Source organism: Grammomys surdaster, unplaced genomic scaffold (genome assembly GCF_004785775.1).
Source record: "Grammomys surdaster isolate TR1022 unplaced genomic scaffold, NIH_TR_1.0 194, whole genome shotgun sequence".
Lineage (NCBI taxonomy): Eukaryota > Metazoa > Chordata > Mammalia > Rodentia > Muridae > Grammomys > Grammomys surdaster.
Genome location: NW_021604639.1, coordinates 1,841,320 through 1,864,122, shown reverse-complemented (window position 1 = coordinate 1,864,122; position 22,803 = coordinate 1,841,320). Strand labels below are relative to the sequence as shown.

The following is a 22,803-nucleotide window of genomic DNA, read 5'->3' as shown; positions in this document are numbered from 1 at the left end:
TACTTAAAGAGAACTCTCAGGTCTATGCTGACTACGGCCCTGCCCCCAACCTATTCACAGACAACAGTTTTGGAGGCTCTGCTCAGAGGCTAAGTTAGGACAGTGGAGAAGCCGTAGCCTTCGACGTTTGTCTTAGTTTGCTTCGAATTGCTGTGATAAGCCCCATGGGGAGGAAGGGTCCATGTGGCTTACATGTCCAGATTACAACCCAGGCCTATCTCTCCAGAAGTGGCACTGCTCATGAGAACAATATACTCACAACAATTATTAATCAAGAAAATTCTCCCATAGATATGCCCACAGACTAATGTGATGTAAATATTTCTGTAATTGGGGTTCCTTCTTCCATGGGGAGTTTCTGTCAGGTTGACAAAAGCTAACCAGCACACCATCCAAGGCTACACCAACTGCTCTGCCTACAAGAAGGTCCTTGGAGACCAGGATAGAGGGAGTGGGACACTGGAGGAGAATTATGTGTGGAGTGATTTTTTTGAGAGCATTTAATATATTACAATATTTGTGCCTTCTCACTTCCTAAATATGATGGTTCAGAAAAATACCATTTACCTACCACCTTTCGGGGGATTCCATAGTGACTCCATGGTGACCATCTATGGTGGTTGGTAATCCGCATCCTTCACAGTGGGCTTTGGTGAGTCTGGTAGGACAAGCAGGATCACCTTTCCTGTTTAAAACCACACTGGAGATCTAGCCCAAAGGAGAGTCAGGTGTGAACAGCAGATATGAATTCTGCAGACATGCTCTGTCTCCTTGCGGTGGGGGGGGGAGGAGCGTTAACTTGCTTTTGTTCTTAGAAACATTAGGATACCCTTTTTAATCTTCTTTTTGGAAATAAAAGGATACCCTTTAACCTCCAAAGCACCATCAAAATGTATAGGGAACTCCTTTAATAAAGGCAGACCATGTCTCAGCCTTGAGTTTCTTCCCTCCTGTGTCTTCAGCCTCTGTTATGGGGTGGTAAATGGCAGAGGTTTTCTGCTGTTTTAACATAGCATTTGGAGGAATCTTTGGACACTGGTGAGCTATGAGAAACATCAGAGCTCACAGCTCCAGGGCCTGAGGTTTCCAGATGTCTGGTTTTCTTTCTCTCTATTTCCTTTGTCCTAAAATTTGAAAATTGTTGAAAAACACTGAAAAAAGAATTACTGATATCCCACTATATGTGTAAAGATAAATTGTTACCATTTTATGCATTTCTTTTTAATAATTTTCTACACGTGTGTACACGCACCATTAATTGGACATAGTGAAGAGGACTGGGAAGTTCTTTCAGATGCATCTCTTCCGTACTTACATTATCTCCCACCTAGTTCCTCTTGTAGAAAGGAAAGGTCTTCTAAAATGTTGAAGATTTTACCTAGGGAGAAAGTAGTTCACATTACAGAAGGATGAATTGTTATTTAGGGACACCTGTGACAGCTACTTTTGCGATAGCTATTTTTTTTTGTGGGCTGTGAAAGAACATCCCATCCAGACTTCTGAGGGAACTTGAAAACGTCCAGGAGGCCTTTGAGTCTTACACTAAATAGCAGCTAAGGCGAGAAGCAGATCCATTGCTGTGGGTACGGCAGGAAGACTCTGCACAGCTGTTAGTGTCCTCTCAGTGCCCAGGGAGGGATAAGTGCACAGCCAGGCACTAGGTTGTCTGTGTTGTTGTTGCTGCAGGGAGAAGCCGTAGCTGAATCCTCCTAGGTTATGTTTTGTCTGGGGAATTGGGTTGAACTGGGCGTCAGCTCACCAAGTATCTAATTCCTTCTTCCCATCTGCCACAGGGGATTAAAGAGAAAATATATACTCAAGCAAATGCTAGATTGTGGCGGCTGGTTCCTGGCTGCAGCCATGTTGGCAATCTCTCACATACCACAGTTTTTCTAAACGACCCACAGCTTTCTCTGTAAGAACTGCTATACTTAATCTTGAAATGGCTCTGAAAAAAACAAAAACATTTATTTCTAAATTGAAGTCTTTTTTTTTAAATCAGGAAGTACAGCGTGATTAACTTTTAGAGACAGACTTCCCCTCCCAGTCCATTTAGCTATGTAGGCAAAGCTGACCTTGAACTTCTCATCTTCCTGCTTCTACCTCCTGAGTGCTGGGATTTCAGGTGTACCACTCTGCTTGGTTTATGTGGTGGTATAGACTGAGCCAAAGGCTTCATACATACTAGGCTAGCACTCTGCCAACCGAGTTACACCCCCAGTCGTTTCTCTGTTTGGTTGATGTTAATAATCACCTATTGTTTGTTAACTAGGAATTTAATAATCTGTGTTATAAGTTTGGTCTCAGTGAGCATGGATGTAACTAAGAATTTGAACAGAATGTGGATTATTCGTTATTCCACGTGCTTATCTGAGGAGGACTGGGTTGCCTGGACATGTGTCTGAGAGGTCCTAGGTGTCACTACACTGTCAATTTAACCTTAGACTTTCTGATTTGATATTAATGCAGAAAAAGTAATGATGTTTCTGTTCTACTGTTTACGATCCAATGATGTGAAGCTAGGGTTATTTTGTTACTACATTCACCACTGTTCTTCAGTTATTTGGCTGTGCATGCCCCACAGCATTTAGGGGATTCTGTTATGGACTGACATTGTATTGCATATGTGTCTCTATCTAACTTTCTAAAACACAGAATTGTAATGTGGCCTGGGCATCTGAGACAGAAGGATCATAAATTTGAAATCAACCTGGGCTATAGAGAGAGTTTAAGGCAAGCGTGATCAACTTAGTGAGACTGTGTCTCAACGTGTACAGCTCAGTCTAGCAGACACGAAACCTGGGCTTTATTGTCTAGTATCACACATACTTAGCAGAGTCCTGAGCCTCACTTAAGGAAGGTGAACTTTGAGAAGAGTCATAATCTTATCTTGATGAACATGTGTCTGTGGAGCAATACTGAAAGCATTAATCCCTTGCTTAGACATGACTCGTTAGGAGTGAAGCATATTTGTGAAATTCAATGTTGCAAAGTAGGTGCCTGCTACATGTATCTTGGGACCATCTTAATCCCCAGCATGTAATTGCATTATAAATATGTTGTCTTTGGTTTCTTGTTTTTCCCTTTTGACACTGCTCTTTAACTTCACACAATGTGCAATGAAAGATGCTCACTGGCTTGCTTTGTAATATTCCTTTTTAAGGCACTGCTACAAATTATGAATCCATCCTACTGTTGATGGGTATTTGTGGGTTTCAAATTATGTGGCATGAAGGGTGCTGATGCTGACATCTTAGTGTTTTAGTATCTCTGGTATTGGGGGTAGAGCCGACACTCCTTAACACCTATGGGCCATGTCTTTCTTTGTGTGCTTGTGCTAATTTTTTGAGTAAAGAACAATAGGGACTTGTAGTGAAAGGTGTGTTTGTTTGTCTTTCTCTCTCTTTCCTTTTATTTTATTGTGAAGGAGAGTAATGAAATTCTCCTAATAAGATGCTGCCTTTAGGCTGAGCTGTGTCTTAGTGAAGATTCACTGCTTATATCCTGCTATTTTCTTCCTTATTACTTATTAGTTTTTCCTGATTTCCCTACTACACTGAGACATGGAATGTCTTAGGAGGAAGTGCTAGATTGGTTTTCTTGCCTATAAACTACTTTAAATTACTAGTTTAATGTGAAGCATATCTATGGGGTAAGAGGTTGAGTTTAAGTAATGTGCACACATGAGATGGATTTGACCAAGGCACTAAATCTATACAGTGCTACTATGTAGTCCTTTGTTAGATTAAATAAAAAATAAAAGGCATTAACCTTTTTTTTTTAACTACCTTGTACCAGGTCTGGAGCTCCACTCCCTCTAGGCCTTTGAGTTGATATGCGTTTTAAAGTTCTGCCTCAGCCAGTAGTAAATGCAGTCCTCATCAGAGAGAAGGTAAAAGGCTAAGAGTTAACAAAGCGAATAAGCACCAACACTCCCATATTCCACATAAAACTGCCCTTTAAAGGAATGGCCAGATAGGGCTACCTTTATTTCTCTCTGTGTGTCCTTATATCCCTTAGTATTTGTAGTGAGAAAACAAGCCTTAGTATTGAAGGTGCCTTCTTTTGGCCTATAGGCTTGGCTGCATCTGTGTATAAAGGTGGCCAGTACGTCACATATGGTGCCCACACTGAGTCTGATGAAGAACGGAGGCCAGTGTGTGCTGGTACATCTCCAATTCAAACTATGAATCATTGTGTGCTCCTTTCATGTGCATGGGCTGGATATTAATTTCTGCAGCAGCTCCCATGAGTATCAGCAGATAAAACATTGATGCTAGGAGGGAAGAAGTTTGCGGCATAGTAGTCCTTGTCCATTTTTCTTGATCTTTTTCCTGTTATTCACTCCATCCCCTTCTCTTTGATATACTTTAACATCTTATCTGCCAGTAAATTACATTAGCCTTAAGTTGGTGACTAGAACTGGAATGTTCTTGAACAGTAATCTGGAAGCCATTAAACAAGGGCATTAAAAAAAAAATCAGAACTCAGAGCTGTAGCTCAGTGTCAGAGCATAAAGTCTTGGTTCTATCCCCAACACTACAAAACAAAAACCAATCCTGACAAAATGCCAGCCTAGGGAACTTCCTTGCTCATTTGTTTCCCTCCTGTTTGGAGTTAGGCACTTTCATTTTGGGCATCAGCCCCCACTGTCAGAACACTCCAGCATCTTAAAATTGAAGTCTAATCCTAATCATAGGGATGCCTGTTGCTGCTAATACTGCCTCGAGAAACTGTCACACAGCACCAGGATTCCTACTCTGTCTTCTCCTTGCATTCATTTCTTCATTTTTGAATTGCCATGGAGAGCCTGCATTTACTGTGTGTAAAGACACCGAAGCTAAGTTCTTTCCCCAGCCCTCACAGAGCTAGTACTGTACTGGAGGATGTGTGCAATCCAGCAGTTGGTTAGGAAGCTGAAGACTGCTGGATTCAGTGGCTCAGAAGATGGGTGGAGGGGCTCTTCTCTGAGTTCTGACACTAGTGAGTCGGCCTTGTAGACGCTTGGGTTTTCCAGGACATTCACAGGTAGAAAAGTAACATTGAAACAGGACTGTGAAGAATGCTGTCTTCCCTTTTACCATCACTTCAGTCTCAAGTGGTGTGCAAAGAGTTTGCTTTTGGACTCAAAATTAAGATAGAATTTAGATGGTGTTTGCATTCTCAAAGCATCCAGGCTGCAGTGTGTTGGATTTTCCTCTGTGGTTTGAACCATCTTTGTAAAATGAGGTTCCATCTTTTAGATGCGTCTTCCAGAATATTAATGTACTCAGATTTCAGATCAATGGATTCACGTGTAAGGAGCCTTTTAAGTTCCCCTTTTAAAGTGGGGGGAGTTGAAGGCTTGAAACTTAATGAGACAAGGCTGAAGTACACCCCAGGGTGGAGAGAGACTCCCAAAGATACCAGTATTGGACTGTGATATAATATGAGAGTATGTTATTTATGTCTTTGACCTAAGCACTTAAATCAAACCAATCCATTTGTTTTGTTTTCTTATTTTAAGTGTCCTTGTGGGAAGTTGGCTTTGTATTTGGGTTTCAGGGATAGATATTTTTGACAAAGGCATTTAAAAAAGGAATTAAATAAGAATCCTTATAACCCTGGAAACTCTGATACATTGTTTTAGTTCTTAGAACCTTCAGCTAAAAACAGACAGTTCTCAATTGTTCGGGAACTAGTTTGGCGGATTTGTTCTTTCTCACTCTAGGAGGGCTACTGTAAAGCTTGAGAGTTTTCAGCAGACTTGGAATGGCTGTCAGAGTGATTTAAAAGTCGGGCCTGTCATCCTTTCTTCACTGCTTTCTCTTGCAAACATGAACATGCTTTTAGAAACACAGATTTCATATATAAAACAAAACTTTTCTTTAGATAGTTTAAATGGAAATCTGACTAAGTTTTAAAACTTGCTCTGTTTAGGTCAGAGGAACTTTTAGTACTTATTCTGCTTATCTTAATTAAGTTATAACTTACAGTTTTTCCACACTTTGTTCCTCTATTCCCACCCTGACAGTCCATTTCCAGTTAACCTAGGTCGGATCATTGAAACACTAAAAGGAGTTTTCAAAAATGTAGAAATTCTGTATTAAAGCCATTCAAGTTTGAGCCATAGAAAAGGACAGGCAAAGCAAACGTTCATAACCCGAGTGAGGGAAGAGGGAAGTAGGGACAAGCAAGGGAACCATGGATTGACCAGATAGCAGTCCTTAGGAACATTATAGAAAACTTCTCAGTCCAGGTCAGGCCACACAGTGTCAAGGAGGAGAGACCCAGGGTGAGGGAAGTGATGGGTCATTTATAAGGTACATGACAGGGAAGACTGCAGCTTAATTCAGTGCAAAGATCGCCATGGCAGGATCAGTGTTTTGGTAGAAAGCTGTAATTTGAAAATAGAGTTTTTACTTGTCTGGAAAACACAGCTCTGTGGTGTAGTTGTGAAGATTATGTTGCAGAAGTAAGAGATTCCTTCCTTTCTCCCTAGACTCCTCCTTCCAGGATGAAAATTTAAAAGGAAATCAAAACCAGAGTCTAGGAAGGCAGCTTCCCTCTGACCACACTGGGATGGGTCGTGATAGCTGCCAACACTGCTGAACACACCCAGAGGTAGATGCTGTCATTTTGTAGGGAAAGGCTGTGACATTTGCTGTCTGGACTGTACCTCACATCACAGACTAGACCAGAGGGACACAATAGAATTAACAGAATTGTCAGGAGTAATAAAATCATGTGGATTATGTGTTTTAGTTGCTGTTTTTGCCAGCTCTTCTTGAGAACTCTGATAGAACTGGACCAGACGTGGAGATTCAGATGGAAGAATTCTTATTTGAATGGCTTGGCAGCAACACTGTGTGAAATTATCTATTATTATTCCCCTGAACTTAAAGTCTTTCTGCCAAGAAATGCAAGTTTCCATTTGTGTCAACAAGATGTGAATTAAGGATTAAAGAAAAGTGAAAGAAAATACAGATGTTCTCAACTTAAACCAAAGATGCAATGTTGTGGATTCTCAGTTGTAACACTGCAGTGTTTAGGACACTGTACCCTGGGGTAGGGTAATGGTCAGGCTGAGATTGACCAATTCTTCCATAATTTGTATTTGAGATTTTTTTATATTGTTTTGTCAGTGTCTCTAAGATCCATATTTGTTACCTGAGTCTTTTCCACTTTCTATCCTCTCGACAGTTATCCTCTCTTCCTGTTTTTCCCCCTCTTTTCTACAAATACATGAGAGTCTCAACATAGTGGCCATTCTGTTTCCACGCCTTAGAACACTGGTGCTCAACGTCTGGATCATGACCCCTTGAAGGGAATGGGAGGTCTAAACGACACTTTCATTGGCATCTCATATCAAATAGCCTGCATATCAGATATTTGCATTATGATTCATAATAGTGGCAAAATTACAGTTATAAAGTAGCAGCAAAAATGACTTTCTTGTTGGAGGTCACCACAACACAAAGGACTGTACTAAAGGATCACAGCATTAGAGAGGTTGACAACCTCTGTCCTAGCAGGTCAAGTTTTGTGCTGGATCGAATCCTTGGCATGGGTACAGTGTCATGAGCTAAATGGAGAATGGCCACTGGAGCCAGTCTGTCATGATGATGTTGGTGAGTCCTCCTTTGAAATGCATCGGCAAAGTTCATGCATTGGAGCCTTGACTGCATGTGTGCATTGTCTGACTAGGAGACTCCAGTTTAATGGAAGCAAAAAGTCTCAAAACTTTCATATTGTCTATTCTTCCCAGTTTTCTGTTTATAAAGGTATGTGCTGACCTAAATTATAAGATGGTCAGGTTTAGAATTTTTGGAAGCAGATTTGATTCCTGACACAGCAGCTTTATGAGTTTGGGAGAGTTTAATTCTCCATCTAATTTCTTCATTGATGATGTGTGATGGTATTACCACAACCTCACACTTCTACCTTGAAAACACTGTTGCAAGATCTTTGCAAATGGTAGTTGCCTCCTTCTTATGTTAACTACCAGATATGTCTTATGTTTCAGTGCAGGGTATTTTAAGCCTGTTTTGAGATGAGTACATTGGGGACAGTATACATTCTGCAGAAGTCCAGCCCTGTTTGGATTCTAAATGTCCCCAGGTTGGTGCTATTGGGAGATTGTAGTGGGAATGAGTGGGAGGGTTTCAGAGCAATTTCACACAGGATTATAGGATGCCAGATTTTTCTTTCTGCCTCTTCTGCTTCCTGGCATGAGGTCAGCAGTTTTGTTGTACCACATACCCTACCATTTGTGAGATCCTCCCTTGTTATAAACTCGAAGAATTGGACAAACTGAATCTTAGAGAAGAACTTGTAAACTTTGAGGTGACTGTTTGCTCATTTATTCCGGTGACAGACAGCTGGTTAATGTTTTCCCCTTAACATTTCTGGGATTGTGCAGATGACTTGTTCTCTCCCATTCCTGAGTTCTGCTGTCGTTAGCACAAAATGGCCCTTGACAGTATGAAAATGAAGAAGACTGAATATGCTTCATTAAAAGCAATGTCCCAGGATTAGGATAGATGAACTTGCCTATGAGAGTCCATGCCCTTTCATGTGGGTTACCACCCCAGAGAGTGGCCCAGATTTAAGGTGGGTCTTTCCACTTCAAAATCCATTCCAGACTGACTGAAGACTTTCTAGTCAGTCCCACCTTTCCAGGCATGTGTGTCCAGCTCATCTGGCTTTAGGTGAATCTAAATGACAACCAAGATTAGCTATCTCAGAAACCCACTGGAATAATGGGTTTTTAGGCTGAGTCTTCTATGTGGACAGGGCTTTTCTGTGCTAATTGTGTGGTGTGTGAGAACCTACGAGCACTTGGGTAGAATAGATGGATGGTTGATCATTTTGTGGAATGGGAGACAGTAGCATAGAGCAGTTGTGTGATTTGACTAAGGGTTAAATCTTTGGACTGGAAAATGAGTCTCCCATATTTGTCTAGTACACATACATGCTGCCCCTTTGCTATAACCATCCTGGGACCTTGATTTTAAAAGTGACACTCTTGTAGAGGCCATTTTGTTGTTGTTGTTTGCTGGCATATTTAACTCTCAGAAAATCTCATGAATTAAAAGGGGCAAGTTTTACCATTTGCCTTTTGTAGCGGAGACAACTGGCAACCTGCAATATTTTAAGGTTGAAGAAGTGCTGGAGGCAAGGCTTGGAGCTGGTTTTTCTAACCCTTTTATTGTACCATGCTGCCTTATTATACTTCCTGGAAGCTGGTGTCATAAATGCCCAAATATTTAAAAATAAATTGGAAAAGAAGTCACATCTTACTGTGGCTCCAGCCCTTGGCAGTGATGTTTTAAGTAGAGGTTGGTGTTATGAGATTTTTGCTTTCAAAATGTTGCATGTGCCTCCTGTAAAAGGTTGAATGAAACAATTTTATTTTTGGTAACAGGCCCATATATGTTTATTAATTTTACTCCTTTTAAACTCCAGCTCCTTTAGCTAAACGAAGCACTGCTGTACTTTTATTGCAGATGCCATTATTAAAAGAAATGGAACGATGTTTTAATACTGAAATGGAGCTTTTAAGAAGCAGTTACAGTTCCTAGTACATCTTAAGAAGTTACCTGGTTTTGTACTTGATTGATAAAAGATCAAACTTTCTTAGCGTTGCTGTGATTTGATAACTATTTTAGTGGGGGTGGAATAAATGTCTTGTGTTTTACTGATTTGATGCACATTGCTGGGGGTTGGTATTACACAGTGGAGGCAGTCTTTCATTTATTGGTATATAATCTAGGCAAAGCTGCTTCTAAGTGCAAGTCATTGCCCTGTCTCTAAGAAGCATTTGCTGCTTTAACTTTTCTTGTATGCCCTTTCAATAAAACACACATGGCTTTATCTTGTGTAACTATTGTTAAGCTAAACACAAACCAAATAATCAGGCTTCTTGCATCTAACCCTGGAATAATTACCCAGAAGACAGTGTTAAACATTCTGTTTTAAAATAGCTACTCAGAACCTGGAAACACTATAGAAAGTTAACAGGTTGTAGTATGGAATTGCATGGGGGAAAGTAGGGATTAAATTATAGGGACAGCAAAGTGAGCTTCACCAGGGAGGTGTCAGTCTCAATGGAAGATGCTGAACCTGCCCAAGGCTTAAACTTGCCAGTAATAACCACTGCAGAAGAAACTCAGAGGAGTTTTCAAACTGCATTTCATGACTAGCTTCAAATTGATAATTCCATTGATTTATTAAAGTCTAAATATCCTTTCCTGATAGCCTAGTAGGAAGAGGCAGACTCAATTTAATACTTGTAGAAAGTAACAAGTCAATGGATGTGTTAGTTATAGAATTTGAAAGGCTGAGGAAGATCAGGCAAATAAATACAAATCAAAACCACATCAATATGCTATCTCTGCCCAGTAAGAATGTCTGCTACAAGAAATAAACAAGGCTTTGGGAAAATGGCTGTGTTTAAGATCACTGGCTATGCTTCTAGAGGACCTGGTTTGATTTCTAGCACCCACATGACATGGAACCATACAACTGTATATAATTTCAGATACAGGGGATATGATTTTCTGGATTTCATGGGCACCAGGTGCATAAATGGTACACAGACATACATTCAGGCAAAACCGCCATATACATTTAAAATAAAATGAGCAACAACAAATTCTGGTGGAAGGAACCCTTGCACACTGCTATAGAAATGTAAACTGATGCACACGGTTAGTAATGACTATGGAAGTTCCTCAAATAAACAAAAACTGCCATGTGATCTGGCCATAAACCCTCCAGGAATTTACTCAGGAATCTAAGACAGCATACAACAGTGGTACCATAGCATTCACACTATAGAGATCCTTTTATATCCGTGTGTATCAGTGCACTTTTTACAACAGCCAAGATTTGAAATCAGTTTCAATGCCCACCAGCAGATGAATGGATAAAGGAGATGTACATATACACAGTGGAGTTTTATTCGTCTATGAAGAAGACAAGCACTATCTTAGTTGGAGAAAAATAAGTGAAATTTAAGATGATCCTGTAAGAAAACAAAACAAAAACAAAACAAAACAAAAAAACCAAACAAACCCAGACACAGAAAACATACATACCATATCTTTTCTTTTTTAATGGAATCCACACACAGGACATGGCAGTAGAAGGGACATTGTAGGAGGGTAGGGGACAAAAGAGGATAATACAGAAAATAAAAAACATGCCATAGCTCTAAAGCAACAGAGCTTGGATTGAAATACAATCTCATCACATACTTGGAAGGCTACGGGCTCTAAATTTTTAAAGATTCTGTAGAAGACACGTTGGTGCTCTGGAGTATGATTATAATTTGCAATGCATGATAAAGTCCAGCTTAGCTGTTCATTTACCTGAAGAATAATATTCTAGTCTGTTGTCTGTTACTCTAACAAGTTTTCCAAGACTGGTCTAGTCATAAAACATGGAAGACCATTCCAATCATGCTTCTAGAAACAGGCTAGCCCAAGAGTGTATGGTTCTGGTATCTGCTTAACCTGTGGGGTTTCTTGTTTTGACCTTCCAATATGGTGGAAGGCTTTGCATAGAGAGACAGAGCAAGCTAGATAGAGGAAGTTGTTTTTTTTCTACTGTTTCATGACAAAGCTACCCCCATAAAACTGTGTCATCATGACCTAGTCATATCCTATTCTTTGTAACATAGCATCACCATTTCCAACAGACAGATTGTAGGTGATCCCACCAGACACAGCAGCCTTAAGCAGGTTGTTTAGCCCTGATCAAGCCTCACAGTAGTTATCAGAATACTAATTGGGTGATGATACCATCCTCCTATCAGGCCTGTGTGCTCCTCTGGAGCTTAGAGAGTGCTCAGCAAAGGCCATAGTGTTGAGGGTAGACCTTAGCATAACATAATACATTTACTTTTTATTTGTTGCAGGGATGGTTGGTAAACAAGGAATTATTTATTGCCAGGATGAGGAACATTAAACATACTTTGTATTTGTTTATATTTGTTTGCTACATACTTTGTATTGTATGTAGCTCTGTAATAATTGAAGTGGTCATATAATTTTAAATAAGTGAATTAATTGAAATATACATAAAATATTATACCAGTGATAGCTGTCATTAATATGCATAAAACAATCTAACTGTATTTCATTATGTTCAAGAGATTTAAGAGGTGGAATAAATATATACATATAATTGAAATAAAAGTAAAAAAGATACACCTTTATCCTAAGATGACTTGGAAATAGATAAATGCAAAGAAATAATCCATTGAAATATTTTCAGGTTATATCTACAGACTAACTTAAAAAACCTTTTTTTAAAAAATTAGAAATCTAGTATATAAATAGGTATTTACTCTAAATACTATTTAGACACATAGTAGCTTAGTAGGTGAGTGTACTCTTGCTAGTTGTGTTTTCTTGGAGATCTCTGCCCCTGTTCTTGTGTCTGTGTGGCTGGGATTGTGGTCCCTGTTGATGCCATTGGCCTGTCCTGTGATGTGCTTTCAACTTTGCCTCTGTGAATTTCATGTAACAAGTGTCTCTCTTAGGCTAATAGAGATCTAGAAAACATTACACCGAATGTCATTACACACTCTCATGAGACAAGCACAGATTTTAACTTACTTTCTTATTGTGACTAACACTGGTGAGCTTTGAGAGGTGGCCGCCTGGGCTCTGGGTTCTGCCTGTGAGCTGGCGTGTGATCTGGCTAGGTAGCCTACCCTTTCTGATGCTGTCTCTTTCTCATCTGGTTGATGGGGACTGTAACAGTACCTTTCTGTAAAACTGCACTGAAGGATGAGATAAAAAGACAGGTGAGGTGTTTCCTACCCCTTTTAAGTAAATATTAGCTGTCGCTAACTGGTGCGTGGTTAATAGGGTTTAGTTGGCAGGCTTCTGAAGAAGATTGGTAGGAAGAATGAGTTGAGATGAATTGTTTGTGTTTTAGAAAAGCAGATGGCATTAATCTTTTTGTTTCACTAATTTCTCTTACTGATATTTATTTGTTTAATTCCCCTTAGGTTTGAGATCTTATGTTCTCCTGGATGGTTCTGAGAAAAACATAAGAGGGAAAGCAGGGCTCACATCCTGCTGCCCAAGTTCAGTTGCAGGTGGATGAGCCCTGTGTTCCCTCTGCTCCTTGTCTGCTCAGCTGGATTTTGCCTAGGGGAGGAAGGCAGCTGAACCGGTGGCACATCCTGTGTTGGCTGTGACTCAGGTGTGCCTAGAGAGAGGTTTAACTTGTGGCCCTTTCTTCTCTTATACACAGTTCCTGTGCCGCTACCTGGGAGTTTGTGGCTAAACTAGGATCTGACATTTAAGGTACTTTCATAACCATGATCATTACTGCTCTGCTCACAATAGCCAGGAAATGGAGTCAGCGCAGATGTTCATTAAGTGATGAATAAATACATAATGAAACGTGGTGCATGCACATAGTGGAATTTTACTCAGCCTTAAAGAAATAAGAACTTTACGATGAAATGGAGGAAGCTGGAAAACATTACATTAATCGAGGTAGCCCAGGCCTAGAATGACAGCACTGCATGCTCTCAGTGCGGATTCCAGCACTTTGCTTTACTATAAGTGTAGGTATGTGGGGGTGTATAGAGCCCAGAAAAGGAGGCCAGGATAATGGGAGAAAGAATCTTTAAGGAGAGTGTGAGGAGAGTAGTAGAACACATGAGACATGAAAGCAGAAGGCCAGGTAAGTACTGTGAGTAGGGAGAGGCCAGAGAGCCATGGGACCAACCAAAGCTAAGGGCCTGCGAAAGTGCTGGAAAGAAACTGTTAGTCTGTATGCTGACTGAAAAGTCAAATTATATTTATAAAGGCCCAAATAATTGGCAAGTGGTATGTGCATTTGCATCAATGAATAGATTTTCATGGCTGAGGTCACAAGGAGCCACAGCTAGAGGGGTGTGTTGTCATAGGAATCTGAGCTATGCTGTGCCTGGCCTTTGTCCAGAGGCTGACTCAGCATAGGTAAGTCATTATGTACTGTCCCTTAGGCTATCGTAGCGGCCTCCAGCGTATTTGGGTACAATAATGGCATCATTCTAATGTTTAGATTTAGTTTCCAATAGTGTCTGATTTTTGTAGCAACATATGTGAAAATTTATTAAAAATAATGCCAGCATATGCTTAAGCTTTTTCCTTATACAGTGTAGAGACAAAAGTGTGCAATACATACACCCCAGATGCTACACAAAGGCCTTCTTTACATAAGGCCATAGATTTCTGAACTGCTATGAATTTTAGTGCAACTTAATGTTAGCTTATTTTGAATATTTTGAAATGAAATAGAACAAAAACGATTACAAGCAGCATTTCCACATGCAGAGGATATTGCAGTATTTGGTATGTGAGACGTTTTGAGGGCACTTTTCTCTTGTCAGTGTGAACACTTAGTGACAATGTATTCTTCATTATCAGGTCACCCAAGAACACATCTGTTCAGCTAACCAAGTTGGAACTCTTCTTTCAGTGTATACATATGTCAAGTCACCAGAATGACAGAAGTGACAGATATTTTTGTTTGTTTTTAAAGATTTATTTAGTTATGTATATGAGTACTCTATTTGCAAGGATGTCTGCAAGACAGAAGAGGTTATCTGAAGAGGGCATCAGATGATAGAGCCATCTCTCCAGCTTAACAAACATTATTTGAAAAACCAATTTACTTTATATAAAGTTAAATATAACTTTAAATTTTTTCTTTGTGCAGATCAATGTTTAAACTCAGTGTCTTTATACTTGTAAACTAGAAAATGGTACTGTTCAGTCAGATGGACGATCAGAGTTCAATGGTTAGGAATACTGAAAGAGCTGCCTAATTTGATTTTGTCCTGAAAGTGTCATCAATCTGTAGTTGTATTCACAGAAGTGTCATTAAAAAATTATATAGAGGACAAACCAAAAACAACATATCAGAGCTTCAAACACTGGGAAATGGTGAGTGAAATCAAGTACTTCATGTAAGTGAACTGATAATTTCCTTAGCTTAGTTTGATGATATGAAATATTACTTACAAGAAGTCTGGCTACCTTCACAATTATGATAAAAAGTCTCAGATAAAATACCAAACAAAATAATACATTAGGGGCTGGAGAGCTGGCTTAACCGTTAAGACTGCTCCTCTAGTCTTCAGAGCAATGGCTCTGAACCTTCCTAGTGCTGCGACCCTTTAATGCAGTTCCTCAGTTTGTGGTGACCCAAATTATAAAATTATCTCCTTGATACTTAATAACTATAATTTTACTGCCATTATGAACATAATGTAAATATCTAATGTATGACCCCAAAGGGGTCCTAACCCATAGATTGACACCCACTGTTGCAGCAGCTCTGAGTTCAGTTCCCAGCACTCACATCAAGCACAGGTGCCAGGATCTTCAGTTATGAGTTCCAGTGCCTTTGGCCTCTAAGAACTGTCACTAATATGCACAAACCCCACCCAGACACAGACATGTGAGTAAAGATAAAATTTTAAAAACCAAAATCATCTAGAATTTATAAACACTGATATATTAAGTACCTTTAATATTAAACATAAATGTTTACAGAATTAAGGCTGTTGTATTTTACATTTTGGCCAATCAGTAGTATAGATGATAAACTTATGGACCACTCCTGAATTTAAACTGAAGTTTGTCTTTTGCTTTTATCAGCCTTTAACCAGCCATTTCTGAATTATAAAATAAAATATTAGATTTACTAATTGAGAGTTACCAATCTTTGAGTTTTAGAGCAAATGCATTAAAATAGTGTTGACATTAGCCAGTATTTAAATATATTTGACCTGTTTAGTGTGATGAATGTTTAGTGTAATGAATGAAGCAAACAGCTAAATGGGAAATGAAGAAAATAGCCTTTAAAATAATTTGTTGTAGAGATTGGCAATAAAAATAAATCAAAGTTGTTTTGTTTAAAAACAAAAGGACCAGAATTGTTAGTGCACACTTTAAATCCCAGCACTTGGGAGGCAGAGGCAGACAGATCTGTGTGTTTGAGGCCAACCATGCCTGCTTGGCAAGTTCCAGATCAGCCAGGGCTATATAGTGAGACCTTGTTTCAAAAACAAAACAAACACACCAAAAGCCAGCCCAGATGACACCAGCTAAGCTGGTGTCCATTTCTACAATTTTAAAAAGTGGTAAGATGGTTCAGAAATGGGACTTTGCTGTTGGGGTTGTTAAAACACAGGCTTACTCCCTCCTGCCATGAAGGAAAAGCAGATTCTAGGTCAACCCCACCCCACCCCCGCCATTGGTCTGGGTTTCCCTTAAGATGCTATAGGTAGCATCAGCACTGGGTTTCCAGCCTCTGAACAGGCTCCTCACTATGTTGTTGCCTGTGAATCTCTTCATGGAATCTTTATGCTCAGCTCTGTATTTGCAAAGGAAGAAACTACAATTCTTTATAGAAGTCAAACACCAACTCAACAATGACATCTCTCTGTGTTTAGCAGCCTATTGTATATAGGAAGAAATGCACTATTAAGCAGGAGGAACAGTTTTCATCCTCTTGGGAATTTATTGGACTACTTTTGATGACACTTAGAACTAAAACGGTAAACAGAGGATGGCAACTAAGTACAGGCTTCTAGAAGCTTCATAGTGTTTTAGAATTGTTAAGTCAAGGAAGGGTGTTTCTTGAGAACAAGAAAACTCTCATCTCTCCTTTAAATGGAGGCCAGAGCCCCTCAAGGGCATAGGTTTGTTCATACTTTGCTTTCCCAGGTCTACGTGTGGCTTGACTGGTACTGTCATTCTGGAACTTTGGAAGTTGCTTAGCATCATGGGATGCATGTTCAGCTGGATCACAGTGTTCTTGCAATTAGCTTTCAGGAGCATCCTCCTAAGGGCAAGGTTGTGCTTGTAAACCTCCTAGTGTAGAGAGTTGCGAGACTCGGGCAGTGGATACTCTGAAGTATGCGGGATGTGCTTGAGGACTCAGTCAAGTTGATAATGCTGTCTGCTCATGTTTGCCAGTATCTTTGAGGAAGACAGCTGCTTGTCCCCTGAGCCCGCCATCAGAGCTCTGTGCTGCAGTGGAGGTGCCAGTCATTTCAGGGTTGTGTTTTCATTTACCTAAGCTCCCATCCTTCTCTGTCTGCTCCTTTTGTATCCCAAGGGCCTCATTCAAAGTTAGTTGAAGTTCTGTAAAGCAAGCCATTGGGGACTGAGGTGGGAATCTAGCTTTGGGTTAAGCACAAAACTGCTATGTTTGCATCAGATAGTTAGAGTGAATGCCCAGTGCAATGTTGGTTAATGTAGAACATTAGAAATGCTCAAACAATGGAGATATGTGCCTGTGATGGAAGACACTTTCTCTTTTCTCTCCTTTCACCCCGGGACCTCCTGGTTGATGAAAGGAGGAGGAGAGAGCTACTCATCACCTTGAGGGGAGGCTGTCACTTGAATTTTTCCAAAGCTTCAAATCCTGCTGTATCCCTCTCCAGTTTGCTGGCCTGCCAGTGCAGTTTAAAGGTTGCAGACAAAGCAAGTGCTCCCCCTTGATCCATCTGGGTCCCTCCCTCTGTCATCCGTCATTGTCAATGGGAGATGTATGTGTAGCAGCACAAGGGCAATGTCTGACCTCAAGGGTATTGGCAATGTTCTTAGAGAAGGTATTGTTGTTCTCTTTGGAAGCACTGCTCTAGGCATTCTTGAGCCCCTGGCTGGGCATGGCTACAGACCGCAGGGCGAGAGGGAATATTCTGGTATTAAAACTACAGGAGCTATACTCTCTTTGCCTAGTGTAAGCCTGTTCTACTTATCAGTGTACCCAGTTTCTTCTTTTTTTATTTCTGTTATTTCTTTAGTCCAGGTACTTTGGGGGACTCTGAAAAAGAGGAGACAGGACTTGGGATCCATTGGTTTTTATTCAGTGAACATCAAGAAGTAAATAATGAAAGAAAGAAAAGCTGATAAGATGCAATAAATTCATAGTCAGGAAAAAAATGAAATAATGCTCCTTTCAAATACAGGCAGGCGGTTGCCTGGGAGGAAAGAGTAAAGGACAGGACAGGAGGGTGGGTCCCCAGTGCCTGTAGTGACAGAAGCTACTGGCTGCACCTGCCTGCCCAGGAACAGGGGCCATGCAGCCTGGAGGCTTAAGCGTGCCCTCTGCTCTGGAGAGGACGGTGCTTGCACAGGTATGGCCCACAACCCCGGTGTCTGAACATAAATTTCTCTCTTGGCTCCTTCTCAGTGTTTTCAAGGAATGATCTGACAGTGACAAAATATTAATGGGAGAGTGAGTTTTGTGAATTCCTCTACATGCAAATCTCTTCCTTTTCTATAAATATCACAGTAATAGTTGTGGGGTTGGAATAATCCAACTATCATCCCCAAATCTTACCTAAGAGTAGCTCCCTTGTTAACAGGGCTGAGTGGGTTCCGTGAGGAGTAACTAGAATGTATCACTGCCTGGGACCTAGGGCTTCCATCTGGACACTGGGCCCCATACCTTCTCTTCCTGTACCATATGGGCTAGAGAGTCAGGAGTGATCACATGAGATGACATGAATGATGGCACTGAAGGGTTATTTATTTCCTTGAAGAGGAAGAGGTGCTTGCTGGCCAGGGGATCACCGTTACTCACATCCGTATTATTGAGCTGCAGCTTGTGTTTTAACTCATTCAAAGATAAGTCCATCATTCAGCATCAAAGGTGTGGGGTACCACAGACTCAGACCTTGAACACGGCGGTGTTCTTTCCTGGTTAAAATCTCATTTGGCCAGAAATCTGAGTATTCAGTCTTCTCCTTCCTGCCCCTAACATTCTGGTGCCTTCTCTCCACCCCCATCCGCCCATCTTTTTGGCTTACTGCAACCTGAGTGCTACTTTTTCTGGGAAAGCCTGATATTCTGAGTTCAGTTTTATAATTTAATGATAGAGAGTTTCCTTAGTAAACCAAATTTAGAATCCTAGAATGCTTATCTTATATCCAGACCTTGAACATAAAAGGCATTTTATACCCGCAATTGTTCATTTAATGAGCAATTGCGGAGTGCAGGCCGGTTAAGGGATTGAGCTATATGCACTATTATTGCAAGAAGTATTCCGAAATACCAGAAATAGGACGTAAGCTCTGATCAGGGAGACTGCGAGCACAATTACCTTCTTTTCAAATCCTTCTGTGACACTGCGGGAGGAAAAAGGACTTTGAAACTTGAAAGGAAAGAGCTTGCTTTCAACCTCAAAAGCTAGGAGGAAAGGGCTCTGAAATTTGCTCAGAATTCCCAATTCACCATTAGCCTGTTTCTTCCTTTAGCCTCAAGGCATTCTCCGCTTTTTGAAAAGATGTTAAGAAATTCAGTCACAATAGAGAGCCTAGTTTTGAACATGTTTCACTCGGTCCATTGAGGTCTGGGCTCCAGCCTTTGTGTGGGGTGAATTGAGCTGAGCGGCTAGCTGGTTGGAGAGAGGTGAATGAGGAGTCGCTGTGCAGTCGCAAATTCTGGCAAAGAAAAAAAAAAAGCTCACCCCTTCCTTTATTTTGTAATGTGCATTCCTGTACAATCCTGCCAGTGGCAATATGTGGAGTTCAGTCTGTCCCTAAGTCAATATGGAGTACTTGGTTTATAGCAACTCTTGTTAAGTTTGTCTTGTAATTGAAGCTGCTGTTGACCTTGCTTGGGGACCATTTGTAAAACCGTTTATTTAGCATAAACTGAAATAATAAACCCTCCTTCTCTGGGGCCGATTGTGATAGGGTGACATTAGTTTGATTTAATGATTACCCGCCTGACCCTTCTGCTGGAGAGGGAGGCTTGAATAGGGAGAGTTCACTTCCAAGCACTTGCAAAGAATACTAATGAGCTTGTTAAATTTAGCATGGCTCCAACCACTTTTAATTCCTCTAATGGGAGCCTTGCTGCCTGCAAGAGGGAGAGAGAGAGAGGCAAGAAAGGCCAAGAGATACTGAGACTGTTCCTAGAGGGCTGGCACAGCTCGAGAAGCTAAGTTTATAAAAAGTAGATAGCCAGAGTCCAGGGACTGAGTTGTAAGTATCATCTGTTTGCTTACTTTACACCCCCACCCTCCACCCCACCCCACCCCAACCCGTGCAGCTTTTATAGCTAGGGGGCAAGGGAAGAGTAATGGCATTAAAATGGGTTTTCAACAACAGGGCAAAATGGGTGTTAATGGAGAGAAGAGCTAGCAGGTGTTCTTTGAGCTCCCAAGCAGCCAATTTTGCAGTGAATGGAGGTGTCCTTCTTAATGATGCCTAGTGGAGTTTTGTTTTTGCATGGAGACCTTTGTGTGAAACAAGTCTTACATACTAGGTGAAAAGGACCCTGTCTCCCTTGTTTCAGGAGTTTGTGATCAAGTGTGCAGGAGTGTGTCTGAGTCTTCTTTCATAGAGCTAGGGTCCTTCACGATACCTGCCCTGACACAGTGTTTGCAGCCGGGCTGTGTTTGCTTTCTGAGTCTCTGTTCTGACTCCCTGTTGGTTGATTTTGCAGGAGTTTGGAAAATCTGGGGCAGTCTCTAAGGCAGGGTGCTTCAGGGAGCTCTGTCTTTGGATGTGGATTCGTCCAGGTCTACCTAAACACAGATGACAGAAAGAAGGGGGTACCAGTGGGATTGTGGTGACAGCATTTGGAATAATTGTTCCCTTACACTTCTGAGAAAATTGCATGTTTCAGCTTGACCCCCAAGCTTACAGCTTTTCAGCAGGGAAGCTCAAACAGTTGCCTGTGTTTGGCTGTTAAAACCCATTGGCAGATGCTCTTGGAGCCCTGGGCTGTTTGCTTTCGTTCTTGCTTCTGACTTCTGCTTGTTGCCATGGTGGACAGTATGTTTCTGTCAATAATTTGGCCTAGTGTAGCCTGTCTGCACTGACTCTCAAACTTTATTGAACAGCTCGCCTCAGCTGAACGAGATGAGACAGCTTTCGTCTTTTGGCATGCAGGAGTGGTTGCTAAATTTATAAGAGTAGGCAGGAATAATGCTCTGGAGTTGCGCTTTCCTTGTGTACACAGAACTCTGAGTCTCAGCTGTTTGTATTTGGGAGCGTGTGCATTGTCTAGTTTACATCTGAATGCCCATCAAAAGCAACTCTACACAGGGAGGTAAATGCATGAAGTGTGTGTCTTCTGGCATTTGGGGGCAGAGGGTTGTTGAGTAAAAAGGTCACAGTGCCAACTGTGTAATAAAAATTAAGGTTTCCTGATGAAAGTTTCTGTATTAAAAACATTCTTGCCTGCATTTAACTTTATGAAGTTAGAAATGCCTTCATTTTTTTCTTCCTGTATTAACTATTTGAGCTTGTATGGTCTTTCACACATGTTGGGATAATTCTCATTAGCAAACTCACGACCACTATGTTAAGAAGCTACCCCAAGTTTTCCTGCCTTCCTACTTTCTCCCTGAAGAGTGAAGGAACCTGACAGGGCTAAGACCATACTAACTATCCAGTTGTTAGTGAAGTTGTGTTCACTCACTGTTGGAGGACACACCATCACAGAACCAGAGTTTGATTGTAGGGATGCAATTTTCAGGTAAAAAAAATTATTTCCTCTGGGAGGATGAAGCCATGGAACCCCATTTTAAATCTGGAATAGATTAGTAAGACTTGCTTACTCATTTTCCCCAGAGAATGCTAATCAGGTGTCACAGCCCCTCTGGAAGGATTTTCTGTTCTATAGAATGTACCCCTCACCACTCTAAATTAACTTCAGTCTGAAATTTTAAATAAAGGATTTGCAGAGCACAAATGAGTGGAAACTATGACTTGGCATTTGAAGACTGTAGGGCTTTTTTATTTTATTTTTTATTTTTATTTTATTTTTTAATAAAACTGCTAGTTTCAGTGTTTCTGACGCCCATCTGTTTTTTTTTTTTTTTTTTTTTTTTAAAGTCTGAAGTCCTTTCTGTAGCCTGCAACCACACTGCTAATGAGGTTCTGGGGCAGACCCATGCCTGTGTTTATGAACAGGGAGAAGAAAAATGAAGGCTCTTATTTGTTTATTTTTGGTAGTTTGTCTTAAAATTACCAGCAGGAATAATTTGAATTACTTTTCCAAAGATCAATGTGAAAATTTGGGATTATTTCAAGTTTTTGTGGGTTTTAGTTTTTACTTGATAGATTAAACTTGTGATTTACCCTTTAATTATGAGCTATCAGGTGAAAATCTGCACAAAACAATACAAAAATAATATTTCACAGTTGCTTTGTGGTGGTCAGCAGATTTATTGTAGAGACTCCAGGATACCTCATCATGTTTTACAAGGCATTTGGGGTAAAATAATTAAGCATTTATTTTCGAGCTCTAAAGTTGGTATTGACATTAGGTAAAATTGTAGTTGTAATCTCTGTTTCTAATAATATATAGCGTGCATGGGTCTGCTTTCCTCCAAAGCAAACCAAGAGCTATGGGAGTGTTAGAAGTTAGCAATAATCCTGGTTTGGTAACATGTAGGTAATTACATCTTCTTATGGATTACTTTGAAGAGAAGTTTACATACTGAGATGTGTTCAGTCTGTCTGAGATGTTCAACAGTGATTATACCCACATAGTTATTTTTTAAGGATAAAGAATATGAAAGTTCTTGAGTTAGATATTTAGGCAGGACCGGCACAGCTTTGTTTCAGTGAGCTTTTTCTGCTGGAGCAACAAGCGCTGGTTAGATGCAGTTTGTTTGGGGTGCATAGCTGACTGTATGTGATTGTAACAGGCATAGCTGACTGTATGTGATTGTAACAGGCGGATGAATCCACCTGCTGTGAGTTCAGATAGCCAGTTTGGTTGAAGACCATGCCTGAGTTCTAGCAAAAGTCATCCAGTCCCATTCACGGAGACCAGT

The 22,803-nt window shown here is 40.6% G+C and overlaps 1 protein-coding gene across 1 annotated transcript in view; it reads left to right on the top strand.

Moving 5' to 3' along the window:
• The window catches only part of Gli3 (GLI family zinc finger 3), a 269,599-nt gene that overhangs the window by 57,211 nt on the left and 189,585 nt on the right, over positions 1–22,803 (top strand). The window lies entirely within an intron of this gene.